The 13,007-nt window shown below is 39.2% G+C and overlaps 1 non-coding gene across 1 annotated transcript; it reads right to left on the bottom strand.

Moving 5' to 3' along the window:
• Positions 1-375: 375 nt before the first annotated feature.
• On the bottom strand, positions 376-482 carry LOC141570829 (U6 spliceosomal RNA). The gene has a single exon (XR_012495282.2). It is a non-coding gene; the product is annotated as a U6 spliceosomal RNA (small nuclear RNA).
• Positions 483-13,007: the final 12,525 nt, after the last annotated feature.

The following is a 13,007-nucleotide window of genomic DNA, read 5'->3' as shown; positions in this document are numbered from 1 at the left end:
ATGAAGCGTGAAAAAAGAAATTAAGTTGGACCTCTTCAAAATTGAAAACTTTTTTTATTGAAAAACACCACTAAGAAAACAAAAATGCAAGGCATGGATGATGAAAAACTGTTAGCAAAACCAATATCTGGCAAAAGACTTGTATTCAGAATACATAAAGCACTCTTATAACTCAATTATAAAGAGTAAAAACCCATAAGAAAATGGAAAATTTGAAGAGACACTTTACAAAAGCTATATAAATGGCTAATAAGTACATGAAATGATAATCAATATCATTAGTCATTAGGGAAATGCAATTTAAAAGCACAACTATATACTCATTAACATGCCTAAAATTAACAAAACTGACCATCCCAAGTGTTGGTAAGGATGTGGAACAACGAACTTTTCATGAATTTGTGTGTCATCCTTGGGCCAGGCCCATGCTAATCTTCTTTGTATCGTTCCAGTTTTAATGTATGTGCTGCTGAAACGAACACTGAACAACCGGAACTGTTAAAGTACTATTGGCAATTATGTAAAATGGTACAATTGCAATGGAAAAGATAACTGCCAAGCAGTGAGCCCCATCTACCTGTTCTCATTTACAGTGAGACCTTTTTAAAAAGTCTGTATTTGCCCTCCAAATTCTCAGGTTCTATTACTGCTCAAGTCATGCTTTCTAAATTCTACCACTTCACTTAATCGTCTCTTGCCAAAATGACCAATGATCTTGCCATAGACTGAATGTTTGTGTCCCTCCAAAAATCATGGTGAAATCCTAACCTCCAATGTGATGGTATTAGGAGGTGGGGCTTTGGGGAGGTGATTATGTCGTATGTGGGATTAGAGCCCTAAGTAAAGAGGCCTCAGAGGGCTCTCTCACCCCTTTCACCATGTGGAGATACAGCAAGAAGATAACTATCTATGAACCAGGAAGTGGGCCCTCACCAGACAGAGAATCTATCTGCCTGTGCCTTGATCTTAGACTTCCCAGCTTCCGAATTGGGAGAAATAAATTTCTTATTTGTGTTGTTCATAAGCCACCCTGTCTATGGTATTCTGTTTTAGCCTGAATGGACTCAGACAGCAATTGATACTGAGAGTGAGGTGCTGCTATAACAAAAAGCCTAAAAATATGGAAGCAGCTTTGAAACTAGGTAATGAGTAGAGGCTGGAAGAGGTTTGAGGCACATGAGAGAAGGAACCTACACTGCTATGAACAGACCATTACGGGCGATTCTGGTGAACAGCTGAGAAGCAGAGGAGGAGAGCTGTAGAGAGAGCCCCAATCTTCTTAGAGAATACCTAAGGAATCCTGAAGAGAATGTTGGTAGAAACATGGACTAAAGTACATTCTGATGAGGTCTCATACGAAAAAGAAGAACATATTGTTGAAGACTGAAGAGAAGGCAATCCTTCTTATAAAGTTCAAAGAATTGACTGAACTGTGTTCTAGTGTTTTGTGGAAGGTAGAACCTGCAAGCCAAAACATTGAAAATTTAGTTGAGACAATTTCTAAACAAAATGTTGAAGGGTGGGGGGGGGGGATGGCTTGGCTCCTACTGACTGCTTATAGTCAAATGTGAGAAAAGAGAAATGACTTCAAAATGAATTGTTTAGCAAAAAGAAGCAGAAGTAAAGATTTGAAGATTTTTCAGTCTATCCGTATTGTAAAAAAAATGAGAAAACGTGTTTGGCAGAGAACAGTGAGGGTATGGCCAAGCATCCCTTTGAAAACGAGATTAGTATGTGTGTACACCATGGATTTAATCAGCCTCCTCAGCAGGAAAACTGCCAATTTGATCTAAAGAGAAAGGAGATGGAAAGAATGAAGAAAGACTGTTGGACTTTGGATTTTACAAGACAGAACTCTAGAGCTACTTGACTGCAAATGTGTACTGTTCTTTAAGATACGGGAGGAATAACCCTGAAGGCAATTTGGGGATCATCAGGATGGCCCTCTTGGTTTCAAAAGGAGAGACCACCTCATTTTCAACAGGCCAGGCTGGCCAATCTTTGGAGGCAAGATCATTACTACTGGGTCCACAAGTTGGGACTCCCCCCCCCCCCCCCCCGCTATGTCTAGAAGGAAGGACCTTTGCCCCACCTGGGCCTGGAGGGCAGAGCATCAAGCCAAAGAGGATTATACTTGAGTTTTAAGATTTCATGGAATTTGCCATATAGTTTGGACTGTTTGGGAAGCTGTTACCCTTCTTTCTTTCCTATTTCTCCCTTTTGGAATGGAAGTGTCTATCCACTCAGGCCTTCTTACAGTTCTCATCAGGCAACAAATGTTCTCCTTAGGACCTTTGCAATTGCTGCTCTATGTCTCAAAATCCCCTCCAGGTCTTGACATAGACTCCATTCTCTTTAAACTCTATGCTCACATAGCTCACAAGACACTTCCCTGAGTATTTAGTCTAAATAGAACTCCCAACACTGTCATCAGTCTTAGTCTCCTATCCTGCTTTTTTTTTTATTCAAAGAAAAATATTTTGATTCCCCTTCTCATTCCTTCATTGAAAGCCCCCAAGAGGTCAGGGATTTTGTGTTTTCCATTTACTGTTGTATTCAGTGTCTGTGACATGGTAGGTACTCAATAAATACTTGTTTTCTGTTGGCTTAAGATGAGCACTACTCATTTTCTGAAGAGAATGATGTGGTGCAGTCTGATTCTCAAATATTTGTTATCACTTCCTGTTGGGGGATTATACACCCTTCCCCGTGGAATTCACACATGGCTGTGTGACCCTCCCCAGGCAGACGCTTTAAGAGCCTGCCCATGATTCACCATGTCTTCTTTGCCACTCGGTCACACTAACCAGCAGTGTTCTACACAGAGGCTTCTCTGTTGGCCTGAGCTCCAGAGAAAATGCTGTGGAGCAAAGCTACCGTCACTCATATGAATCTGTAGCATGTGGAGTAAATAAATGTTACTGGGTTAAGCCACTGAGATTTGGGGGCTGTTTGTTTCTACAGTACAACCTAGTTTATCCTAACTGGTACGGACACCTAGGCAACCACGGTCAAAGAGAGGGCCCAAGGGTACCTAAAATATATCTGACAAATTACATAAGGTTGGCTGAGCTGGCTCTTCTTGAACAATCTAGTGCTTTGCCACCACAACATTTTCTTTGAAAAAATAAAAGCCATAAAAAAAGCAGGAGGACATTTATTTTGGCATGATCAGAAGTCATTATTTTATTTCTTCATGTTTCCAGGAAAAAGTATTTCAGGAAAAAGTAACTAAAGTATCTTATGGATTTAGAAACTGTTTCCCAAACATGGCATATCTGAAAATTGAGTAAGAGACTTACAAATAACAGACTCCAAAGCTTTGCCTCTGACCAACTGAATAAGAATCCCTGGGACTGGTGTCTTCAAATATGTATTATTTTTAAAGTTCCCCAACTGATTATGATATGGTTAATCCAAAAACCAGTAGTGGAGGTAAAACGTCTCGGTACTTATAACCCTAGGAGACATAGGGGAATATACAGAGCAGAAAGAGTCACTGTTCCACCCCACTTAAAAACACAGCTAAAAGTATAGCTTCTATAATCCTCACTGAAGTGCAACCCTTCAAATTGTCTGGAAAACTTTGTAGAATAACTTGCTAAAGAAGGAAATGCTTGCTTTAGTTTCAATTGTCATTAAATGGAAATGTCTTACTCTATACAAAATTCTTAAGGCAGTATCACTTAGATCTACTCTTGTAGAAACAGCTAGGACTAAGAATGCCAATATAAACTCAATACAATTGTTTTCTGTTTAGGCATTGTGAGATTGACTTGGATCCAGCAGGAGAATTTCCTTTATTAATACAATATGAGTTAGTTGCTTATATTATTTTATAAACTGTAATTCAGATGAAGTAGTAGCATTTACCAAGAATCCAATAGGAAACACCAGAATTTTATTGTTAGGTGCCAGAAACTGCCAGTGTTGGATATAAAAAAAGAAATTGAACACCATGTGGATATTTCCAAACACAGGCAATATAATGAAGTCTTGCTTCTTACACAAAAAGGCCTTTTATCCTCCCCTATAATTCACCCCAGGATTCCCTCTCTCACAGGGATAAAGAAATGAAAGAAAGAGTTTAGCCTTTCGAACTTTTATTTGACTTTGGTGGCAGTATCGAAGCTCTCATAAAATTAAAATAGTGAAGGAGAGGACATTTGTCCCAGTACAGGGAGAAAAAACACATTTATCTGACAATGCTCTGAAAGGAAACCAGAAATCTTATACCAATTTGTAACGTATTTGCTTTTAGGAGCAAGAGACAACCATATTGAACAATTACTATCCAAAATGAACTGTGTAGCGTAGTAAGGGTCACCAAGCCAGAAGTAATAGCTGGGAGGAGTATGCTTTGCTGGATAGCAAGTATCAGTTCTGCATGTTTGCAGAAAGTTTTAGCCTCCTCCAGATATACATATAGCATTCAGGGAGAAACAGAGATAAACATTTACCATTGCTGATAGATAAAGAGAACTGGTCTACCACATCTTGGTTTCTTTGCCTTAATTTTAAGTAACGCAAACACAAATGAGATTTTTCTTTCCCATGATGTAACTAATTACTAGGTAAGTTACTTCAAGTCTTTGTAGCATTACTACAAAGAAAAATAAATTCCTTTCTGGCACCATCTTAAAAGAAGAATTTCAATTGGATTATGTTCTTTTAATCTAGATGAACATAATAATACCTTTTTGTTTTTTAACTATCCCTCAGTGAAATCCCTCCCTATCCCATGCTTTCTTTATTCCCACTTTAAAAATAGCTTTTATTTCTTGGATTTTATGACTAAACCTTACCAACACTAGACAAAAATATAGATTTTAGTAAGTTATATGCATAATTTGGAATAATTTATAAGTTAAAACTCAAATGTTTGAATTATTCAGAAAATTGAGAAGATAAATATACATCACATGCAAGCAGAGACAGATACAGACTAATATGATACACAGACTGTTCCCACAGCTCTAGAATACCAGCTGTTCCTACTGTTTTGCAATTTTTTCTGCTCTAATCAACTTGTGAATTGAATGAAGCTGAGAGTTGCCTAGAAAATGTCCCAAGTTTCTGCTTTCCTGAAATCTTAATTTAGAATTCTTGTAACTAACTACTGTTTTATATGTGTTGCACTCTTCCTCATTATTTCACTTGACTTATTTTAATACTTAGCAGATTATGTTCTTACAATCACAGGCTGTAGTCACTTAAATGTAGTTATAAGATATTGCTGGGAAAGGTGAGAAAATTCTTTCAGATCTTAAGTTTACCTTACTGATTTGAGAAGTGAAATGTTTTCTCACATTCCCTCCAGCTTCTAATTCCTACATAATGGCCAACAAGCTTCAACTTTTCCTCAAAATTGCCAATGGAATAATGTCTTCTTTCTTTAGAGATCATCATGAAAGCTTCTAAAAATCCAGGGGAAATGCTATGTTATTTGGGTAAAATTGAGAAGAACATATATATTTTTATTCTTATTTCTTATTTACCTGCAAGATCCAAAGCAAAAAACAAAATAAAAAACAAAAGCAAAAAAAAAAGACAAAAGATCTCAATTGTTCAAAAAGTTTTGTAATTTTGTAGCATTTTAAATTGCTAATCTATGTACTTTTGAAATTTGAGAAAATAAAAATCCCCCATCTCTATCATGCTTCATAGTACTTCATAGTATTTGTTTCATTTTTAATACTTATGACAATATTTTTATGTAGTTATTTTTAATATTTTATTTCCCATTAACCTAGAAGTTTCATGAAGGCAGGAAGTGCCTGTCTTATTTACCTCTGTAAAATATATTTTTAAGTTAATGCATAAATGGAGTTGAAGAAATGAATGGGTCAAAATGCATACATAGGTCAATCTATACAGTAGGAACAGAGACACCCATTGTGTTCTTGCTATACACAAATTGACCAAGCTATTTACAGAGGCTTAATCCTTAGTTCCTAGATCAAACATCTGATAACATTTAGAAAGTGGTCTGAAAGTTGAGTGCTTCTTTGCCAACTTTTAAAGAGGTTCCAGAAATAATGATCCAAGAACAGTGATTGAGTACAGCCACTGTTACCCACACATAGGATACGTTTCTGAGAATTTGAGAAAGCCCTGGGACATGCTGAGCAGTCTGGTATAACATCACAGCGGTCAACACACTCAGTCCTTGTGAGGGTTTTGTACATTAGTGTATCTCTTGAAATCATTTAAAATTTGGAACTATGTGTCAAGAACTAGGAATGGTCTGAGATTTCAATTCATGTACAAACAAGTTAGCTTGCCACGATTCCAAGGAGGCTGGCAGAAGACACCAGACTCCTGGATCAGAGACAAAGAGTTTATTACACACAGCAATAGCAGTAGCCCTTCTACACTGGTCACAGCGCCCCAATTCCCACAGGGCACTGGGAGGAGAGCCATAATAAACCCATACATACAGTGGGCACGTCACAGGAGAGGCACCCTACGCTCGGGGAATCGGAATCTGTCATGTGCACAGTGAGCATGCCTGCGCTTTGCTCTAGAGGGAGGCACGATATAGTCCAAGACTGTTCACAATATAAACATCTTTAAAAATATGGCCCAGAAGAAAGGACAGTCAGTATCTCTTTCGCAAGATGTGCAGAAACATGAGAGAAATGTGGAGAATTGTCTCCCAACATCATATCTCAGGAAGTTTTCTTTTCCGGGGCTTTTATTAAGTTAGTAGATACACAAAGATACATACGAAGACATCCTCTAGTATTCTACATAGCGTGTGCACACACACACACACACACACACACACACACACACATACACACACTAACTTCCGGAGGATGGAAAAAGATGAGTGACCAGCTAGAAAGCCAAGAGTCCAGCTTGAAGCGAGGGAAAGAGATGAACACCACTTTTATCAACTGGCTTGGGCGTATCAGGTGGGAGTTACAGGCTGATACAGAAAACAGAGATGAAAAAAAACCCCAAATGTGCTATTCTTCTCTCCTGTCAGGATATATTGTCATTTGAGGCAAATCATCTCTCTTTACTTCATTCCTATTTGGAGCTTATAAAAATCAAAATAACTCTTTGAAAGTCTACTTCACCTCTTCTTAACACGTGGCAGCTTTGTTTATCCTCAAAGACCAGAGCAGATACAAGAGCAAGAGTTCAGATATGTCAGAGGTTGCAAGGGTGAAAGAAAAAAAAGAAAAGCCATTTGTCACCTCTCACGCAAGGACCCAGAAGTGCTGACATGAAAATCCTGTGAATTTGGCTTACTCCTGCTCTTGCTAATGCATTTATGCTGAAAGTGAACAGTATTTTGAAGGTTTGGAGTAGAAAAGAGCCAACCTCATGCAAGACAATTATGCCTGCTTTTTATTGTGTTGTTTGTTTTTAAACCATTGCCTGCCTTTGTTCTTTAGAATGAGAGCCCTTCCCATACAACAGGCCTGCAGGGCACACAGATAGTAAGTGTAGGTTTTTTTTCAAGAATAATAAAAAGCTCCTGAGGACTTATAAACTGTTTCATCTGTCAGAAACTATTTATGCTGACTTGGCACTTAGAATGAATTATTCTTATTAAGCAAAAGTTGAGAAAATTGCCTAAGTTTCACCTGAAGATACCTGCAGTCTATCAGAAGCTAAGACACTCTATAAGCTATAAACTTAAGGGAAAAGAAATTGCATGTCTACATGGATGTCTGCGGTAAGATAAATGATCCCAAAAAGAATGTATCCCAGCTTTGCTCCTCACACAGCTGTGTTGGGTGATTTTCCCATCCCCTAGGAAACTTAGGGAGGGCATTAGAAAAGACTGCATCCGAGGACAGGTGCCCCTTTCATTTCTCCAGTGACATCTCTCCTTGTACACTGTAGGTCTACTGTCATACAACACATGCAAATCTATTCAGGGACTTTTATAGAGTGCAAAGTATTGCTCAGAGCACTCACATGAATTATTTTATTAATTTCTAGCAACAGTCCTGGGAAGTACTGCTATTAACCTCACTGCACAAATGTGGCACTGAGGGAAGGAGAGATTAAGGAACCTGTCAAAGTCAGTGGTTGTGGTGACAGATCTGAGATGTAAGCTCAGGCCGCCTGACTCTAGGACAGACTCTTCTAACCTCTCCAAAATGCTACCACATATGTCTCTCTTCCAGAAGTCACAGGGTCCATCGGCTGATTCACTTGGTGATTCCTGAAATTTCCAAGGGAATTTCACTGAGCAACTGTTTCTCACAGTAGCCACTCAGTCCAGGTTCAGCTTTTCTAATTTGCCTAATTACAAGTTTCAGTTCTTCTCAAACCCTTTGTCTCTTTCCCCTTTTCGTTCATCTTTCTGAATTCGGAAAGCTTCATCAGTACTAATTCTTCATAAACTTGCCAAACACACTCCCATGCAGTGCTTGGCACAAGGTGTAGAGGCTCAAGAAATGCTCCTTGAATGAGCTCAGAAAGCAGATGATTTCCATCCTACTGGGCTCATTAACATTAAAGCCATTCATTGCATATATCCTGCCTCAGGATGTCCCACCTTTGTTCTTTCTTTTAACTAAATAAATTCCCACATTTACACCCCATAACATCTCCTCCATCTGTCTGGGATCACTAGTATAGCATGCCAAGCTCACTGGAGCTAATAGCCCTGTTAAAAAAACAATTTAGAAGGATAACTTTTTCTACAAATTTCTTATTTAAATATTCAATCAACACTTCTAGAACGGCTCCAGTGAAAATAATAGTTTCCCAAGACTCCATCGATAACATTTATTAGAATTGCATGTTGTTTCTGTCAAATGAGCATTATTAATAGCAATTGACACCTAAGACACGATATCCTGGTACTCCCAATATCGTTAGAACCATATTTATAACACTAGATAAGAAATAAAGAGAAAGGTAGGAAGACAGAAAATATCTGCTTAATAGTGTAGAGAAAAGATCTAAATGTTACATACATTGTCTGAAAACATTACGACAATCAATCAATAATTTTCATTGATCAATATTTTCCATCGCTTCTTTTGCCCACTTAGATACTTTTGGTTAACTTCCCTGGTTTCTCCCTCTCCCCCTCCCCCTCTTATTCTCACAGAACAGTCCTCTCAGCTGGTTTTTAATTCTGTGGTCAGCACTAGCACTGAACACTAAGACCCGACTGGTAAGAATGAGGCAGCTGTGGTCAATTTTCCATATAAGGATATGTCTTCCTTTCAGTTACTCATTCCCTCACAATCCCAATTCTGTATTGTGAACCGTCACAAAATACTGAGATTTTCTTCAAGAAACCTAGAGTTCACTTTTAACTTTGGCTATTCCTCAAACTCATCTCCAGTCAAACGATCCTACTTGAAATCTAGTCAAGAAAGGACTCCCTTTTATTCACTAGACTTGTAGCTCAGAGCGCTAAGTGGATTTCAAAATACCAGACACATTTCAGGCAAATATTCTGGGGTCTAGACAGTGGAACTGCACTGAAGGGCTCCGCAGACTGTTTAGCAGAATTCCTGTAAGTGATTTTTGTCTTTCCAAATGTAGGATCTTTGCCTCCACTTACCTTCCACTCCATTACCAGGCCAAATCCTTCCCAGACTCCCATTCCTTTCCTCAGACATCACTAGTGACTCTTTTTTTCCTACTCCATTAAGTCTAAACTCCTCTGGTTTGGTGTGACCCTCCATAAATTTGTCTCAGCCTTACTCTTTTGCAGAGTTTGAGGTGGCAATGTGCATGCAGGAAGCACTGGGCCTACTTTGGGAACTAACACCTGTGGAGAAGTGAGGGAAGCAGGATTGGGTAGAAACATACATTAGGCTGGGATACGGTCACAGCAAAAGCCTCTGGTAATCCCATGGGGAACTTGGAGCTGCGATAGCTCTAAAACTGCCTTTTCATTAAGGCAAGAAGCCCAGGCTTTATGTCTTAGCATCAATCAATAATTGGATATAGGTTGCCCCTGAAAAGAGGATGAGACCTTGGCCCACATGGCCCTCTTCAGCTGAGATATATTTGTCTCCTCATTTGGATTATAGCCTCCTTGAGGGCAAAGACCATGGTTTTAATTTTTTGTGTATGACACAATATATGAAGAGTGCTATGAAAATGCACAGTACCGACACACAAAATATATATTGCACTTATTATGTGCCAAGCACTACTTTGGGTAATTAGGTTTTTACGTATGGTAAATAAAATAGATAAAAGCCCTACTTTCATGGAGATTACATTCTGCTTATTAAGAACTGGAAGTCAGTTGCTACTTATTTTATCTTAACATTTTATTAGTCATTATCTAGTATTCACAAACTCATAAACTCTAACAGTCAAATTTTATGTTTTCTTTACATAGTGAAGCTATGTCGTGGTACTAAATTAACATTGAAATCTCAGTGATGTAACACATTTTGTCACCCTTATCACCCCTAATGTGGGTTGGGTTGCTCTCCTCCATCTTGGAGCTGTACCATCTGGAGCATGAGGCCTCCAAGTTCTCTTCATCAGGGAAAGAGAGATCTTAAAGGCATACTGGCTCTGATCTGCCTCGATCCTTCTGCTCTAGTTCATTGGTTATAATTAGGCACATATCCTTAAACTAACTGCAAAGCCTGGGAAATGTAAAGGGACAAATAAGCATCGAGCACGGTGTCTCTTCCACAATAGGTAATATCTGTCCAGGACTTCCATGTGACAATACCGTTGTAAGGTTCTGCACCATTTAAAGGTTCTGCACCTAATTCCACCAGGGTGGAGATTCCACACGAACAACAATTCTCAGACACCAGCTGAGAATTCTACAATTCAACTCAATTATGACACTCTACCTGGAGAGAACTTCAGACACCATAGGTTAAGGGCTGCAGGAGAAGGGCCAGGAGAGCAGTTCCCAGGCTCTTGGCCTTGCTTACAAAGTCATTCATTGTCTTGTTCCCATGCCCGCTGAGACCTCCTAGATGACCCCCTTATGTAACCAGCTGGCTGTAAGTCACCTTTGTTCTGCATGTTATTTAACTGAAGGGGTTGCCCCAGCGGGCGCGGATGCCCTTACATATGCGGATGCTGTTCCTGTGTCTCCACCGACCAGCCCCCCTTGAGAATATACTGTGGTATGAACCCTTTGCCTAAGGCTCCGTTGTCTTTTTTCGGCCTCACCGAATCCAAGAACCTGCCAGGAGTCGAGCTCCTGTGTTATAGGGCTCAGTACTACAACACTGCCTCTCCCCCCAATTTAGACACCAAGCCCAAGTCCAGGTCGTCCCCTGTGCATTTGATTGACCAGCTGTAGATTTCAGGTCCCCATGACCCTTTTCTTGGTTTAGGTTAATTTGTTAGAGTGTCTCACAGAACTCAAAGAAACATTTTACTTACCAGATAAATTGCTTACTATAAAAGGAACAGCCAGATGGAAGAGATGCACAGGGCAGGGTCTGGGGAAAGGGCTTGGAGCTCCCATGCCCTTTCCAGGTGCATCATTCTCCCCACTTTTACATGTGTTCACCAACTGGAAGCACCAACCCCATCCTTTTGAATTTTTATGGAGGCTTCATGACAGACATTAAGTCATTGGCCATTGGCAGCTGATTCAAACTCTAGCCCCTTTTTCATCCCCAGAGGTCATAGGGTGGGACTGAATGATCCAACCTTCTAATCACGTTTGGTAGTTCTGGCAACCAGCCCCCATCTTTAGGTTTAGTCCCCAAATTGCCTGATTAACATAACCAAAGGCACCTCTGTGGGCTTTCATCACTTAAGAAATTCCAAGGGTTTTAGGAGCTCTGTACCAGAAACTAAGATAAAAAATATATATGTCTTATTATAAATCACAATATCACGGTGCTTTACATTGATTACTCACAACACTATGAGGAAATATTAATATTAATTCAACTTTACAGAAAAAGAAACTGAGGCACAAAAAGGATGAGTAATTTACTCAAAATCCCATGTTTAGTAAGTGGTGGAGGTGGGATTTGGAGTCAAGCTGTAAGCTCCAAAGTCTATGCTATTTCCACCAACTATACTTTAAACATTTAAATAACCACCCTAACAGAAAAGCCTGTCTCCTTTCAACACAGATCTTTGCGAAACATCCAGTAGAACAATCTCTTCTTTTCCAGGTGTGACCTGAAAACACTAATCTAACCTAGTGTTGAAATATCCTTCTTCCAAATCTTTCTTGTGAGTAACACTCAGTTCTCTCAGTTTTCTCCATGAAAACATTTGGGTTTTAAATTTTTTCACTTTTTATAACAGTCATTAGTAGTTCCAGCATTGCAATGAGCTCCCTTTGAACTAATAGGCCACACCAAACAGTCTGCCAAGAGCCTTACTATTAAGCTGAAAACTATTGATGATTAAAATTTTATTGTCCCTCCCCAACTTAAAAAAATTCTTATTATGGTAACATGTACAGGGGCTATTAAAACATGCATGTTTTTTATGAATAGGAGTCTTCAGTGACTTGGGAAAGCAAAGTCCTCTCAAGGGCTCAGATTCTACGTACAAGCTTTTCTTCCTCCTAGTCTACCCTGACTCTTTCTACTCTTGTTTCCATGACGACAAGGAGACCCTAGAAAATTGAAATTAGGTTCGTCTTCCTGATGGTTTAAGAGCTGGATAACTTTAAATGCCTGCCCATGAAGGGGAGAGAAGAGCCTCTATTGCCACCTGCTGGGCTCCACGTTTCCCTCAGCCTCTTCAGTTCACCAGCTCTGGCTTCTGGCTTCCTTTGCAGGCTAAATACCCTCTGACTTTTTTGTCAATCTTTCTGTTTCAGTTTGGATGGAACATTGTTATGAAAAAGAAATAAAAACTTTAGCCTTCAGCATCAACTACTCTTTAAACTCATGCTAATTCATAAACAAGAATCACAAGTAACCACTTAATTGCTTCCAAGTGTTTTTCATTAAACCTAAGTGAAAACACTTCCCAGGATGCAATTTTAAGGGAATAGTATTAATCACATGTCTTGATTAGTTTTGGATAGTGTAATGAGTTAATTGCTGGATAAAAATTATTTT

This window comes from Rhinolophus sinicus, chromosome 3, assembly GCF_057876585.1.
Source record: "Rhinolophus sinicus isolate RSI-liver-muscle chromosome 3, RSI-T2T, whole genome shotgun sequence".
Taxonomy (NCBI): domain Eukaryota; kingdom Metazoa; phylum Chordata; class Mammalia; order Chiroptera; family Rhinolophidae; genus Rhinolophus; species Rhinolophus sinicus.
This window is presented reverse-complemented; position numbering and strand designations above follow the sequence as displayed.